This window comes from Tiliqua scincoides, chromosome 5 (genome assembly GCF_035046505.1).
Source record: "Tiliqua scincoides isolate rTilSci1 chromosome 5, rTilSci1.hap2, whole genome shotgun sequence".
Classification (NCBI taxonomy): Eukaryota; Metazoa; Chordata; class Lepidosauria; order Squamata; family Scincidae; genus Tiliqua; species Tiliqua scincoides.
Window position 1 is genome coordinate 86,950,953 of NC_089825.1, and position 3,418 is coordinate 86,954,370.

A 3,418-nucleotide genomic window follows, 5' to 3' on the forward strand; every position below is an offset into this window, starting at 1 on the left:
CATCATCAGGCCACTCTATGACACACAAACACACACATACACACACACACCCCATTCCCCGAAAGGGTTTCCCAATGGACTACAGAGCCCTCTGCTGACAGCAAAGCTACAAACCTTTGAAAAGCACCAAAAAAGAAACCACTAAGAAAAAACTTATGAATGTTAATGCAGCAAGCACATGGTAGGTGATCATTTACTGTAGGGTACAACCGGGGGGGTACATATACCCCCCAGGGGTACTTGCCAGGACCTTCAGGGGTACTAGAAAAAGAACTGCATAATGGCAGAAAAAGGCAGGTCTGTACTAGAATGCCATGAGGGACTGGCAAGGCAGGAAGGGAGGCAGCTAGCTGGCTGCAAAAGTCCCACCAACTGCTCCTTTTTGGTCATCAAATTGTGTATTTCAGTTATAGATCAGTAGCTGAAAACATATAAATTCGGAATAATAACTCTCCCCTGGCATCCTTCAGTCTCGGAAGACCATGGTGTCACGCTCTGAATGGTGGCTCTGGAACAGAGTGTCCTCTCCAGTGCGCGAAGCCTGGGTAAAGTAGGTATGGAGGATAGGCTGTTACCCACGCAGCAAATTCCCCCTCTCCACGTCGCTGAAATGGTCCAATGGAAAGGCAGAGGCCAATACGGTTGGTTCCAGCGGCGTCACAGGAGTTGCCAGAACGTGACTGTGTTCAGCCATGAACTGCCTCAGGGACTCCGGCTCCGGATTTTCCCTCGAGGTTGACTCCTGAAGCCTTTTCCATAACTGGATGTAGCCACAAGGCAGTGGAGGTTAGGGATCAGAGTTTTCCTTCTCTCAGATGAGCTGCCTTCCCAGGCTGACGAGTCCCATCTACCTGGTAGCTGTTTAGTCGCCTCTTACGACAAGTACAGCCAAACTGAGGGCCTATTCTTATCCCCAGCCCCCAGGGGATTCGGAATAATAGCAACTATATTAATTAGAAACATTTTGCTAATATGAAGGGGTACAATTTATGGAAATGGGCTGCCAAGGGCACGCAAGTGAAAAGAAGTTGGGAACCACTGTTGTAGGGGATTCAGATGCCTCCCCCTGAGAAAGCACATATTTTGGAGGGGACAGTTATTGCATTTTTCTAGAAAAAAAAAATGCAGAGAGTGAGAGAGAGAGTAGGAACCCTGACTCCGAACACAGCCTTAAGACTGGATACAGGTACAGTTCCCCATATACCTCAATGTGGTGCTGACAGATAGCAGTTGAAGAACAGAAAGTTGCCAGCATAGTTCCAGATGACCCAACTGAGAGAGTCAGGCCACAAGCCTCAGATGAAAATTGCTCCCATTTGCTACAACCAACCTGACCTGCAAAGGAATTACTCCCTGTGTGCAAATATAACCATTGGTAAGTAAGTACAGGCTTACTTTGCACATTTATCTGGTTAGGCAACCTTTTTGTTTAAAGGGGCCAGAAGTTGTATAAATGGGCTGGGCCTTGTTTAACATTGCCAAGCACCCAGAAGCAGCCCATGAGGAGGATGCCAGATGGGGAATGGCTAAGCCCAGGTCCCTGTTCCACTTGTGGGAGGGAGGCTTTGCTTCCCAAGCCAAGTTCTGCACCGGCTGCTTCCAGGTGCTTGACAATGTTAAAACAATGGTTGGCAACCTTCAGTCTCGAAAGACTATGGTATAAGCCTACAGCACCCGGTATTTCCAGGCGGTCTCCCATCCAAGTACTAACCAGGCCTGACCCTGCTTAGCTTCCGAGATCAGACGAGATCGGGCATGTGCAGGGTAACAGTTGCTGCCATGTTAAAACAATGTCCTGCCACTTTAAGCAACAGTTCCTTCTGAGTGCTCGGCAAGGACAAAAGAAGAAAGCGAGGAAAGCAAGGTGACAAAACTCAAAGTACAGCTGTAAAAATCCTTCAACAAAACCATCCCAAAGGGAAACCTGGTGTAAAGGCACAATTCTACACTTCCACTTGTATCTGCAGCAGTTCCTAACCTGGAGAGGTGAATGAGGCCAAAGCTCTGGAAAAAGCTCAGGACCTGCTTTCAACAGACCATCTTATGGAGCCCTCTCCAAAACATTGCTGCTTTAAGTATCTATCTTGATAGAAGCTATTCCAACATGCCTGAGTGTGATCAACAAACCAAACCACAAATTGCAGCTGTAAAATAAAGAGGAAGGGTTATGCAGACTGCAGGCATCGCCCTCTTCACCAGGCTTGGCCACCAACCCCCAAAAGTGTGCCCAGCGCACTTCTGTGCTTCCTCTTCCATAAATGAATAGATGGGATTCCATCAAAGGTTGCTTGACACCCTAACATCAAGGAACCCAGCCACCACTAACAAAAACACAAGAGGTATGGCAAGAATGGAAGCAATTCACTCTTTTTCTTTTAAAGACAGCTTCAAAGTAGCATCGTAGGGGCTGATGTGCTCCTGTATGACTCTCCCATTCCCATCAGATGCAGGGAATGCAGCTTCAGGGCTTAAAAGAGGGAAGGCATTGCTTCTCAACAATTTATGGCCTGTCTAGCTGGGGTACAGAGGGGCTACCTCAAATTTGGAATATAATCCCATGTTGTAATTCCTCGGTGGCACTTGCCTCTCAATACCTGCCAAACCCTGCCCATCAAACCTTAAACCTTTGGCACTTGGTCCACTTGGCCACTTGGTCCGCTTGGCCTGCCTGTTCCAGCGCTGGTTAGGACTGGGTTGTCACTTACCCACAGGTTTCAGTATCCATAGGGGTTCGGGGAACAGAACCCCCAAGGATACCGAGGGCTGACCTGTACAAGATCGAAGTTGGTTCTGGATTCCTAGCTTCTTATTTGACCTCTGTAACTTGCAGGCTACTCATGCAATTCTGTGTTGAACTAGGAATAAGCAGCAACCTTGTACATATATAGATCCTAGAACCAAGTTCAGAGCAAACATGCCACTTCACAATCCACTGACTTAATGGAAAAATTCTCACACTACAGTTTTGAGTGGGAAGGGAATAACAGGCCCTTCCCCAAATTTTAGAACACTACTATTCAGTGGATTTTCACCTAAGTTTACAATAGGGCTTTTTCCAACTTCAGCAAACATTCGCCTGAAGATTATTTTTGGATTTTTCAGAAAATCACGATTTCTGAAAATGCTTTCAAAATGCTTTCAAAAATTCCTCAAGCATTAAAAAAAAAAAAATCTCCACTGGGGGGAGCCAGGGTTGCTCACTTTCTACTCAGAGTCAACAAAAGACAAATCCCATCCCGAGGGACCAGCTGTTATGGCATTACTCTGTTTACTGTTGCTGCGTCTGCTGCCCACTGCGCTACCCCAGACCTAGGCAACCCTCACAGCAAGCCCCCCTCCAAGTACACATCCTGTTCTCACATCTGCAGCTGGCAACATCAGAATGACACACACTAACCTCCTGGCACGGGAGTAAAGG

The 3,418-nt window shown here is 47.1% G+C and overlaps 1 pseudogene; it reads right to left on the reverse strand.

Annotated features, from left to right (window-relative positions):
- Positions 1-1,662: 1,662 nt before the first annotated feature.
- On the reverse strand, positions 1,663-1,779 carry LOC136654809 (5S ribosomal RNA; annotated as a pseudogene).
- Between the last annotated feature and the right edge of the window lie 1,639 nt (positions 1,780-3,418).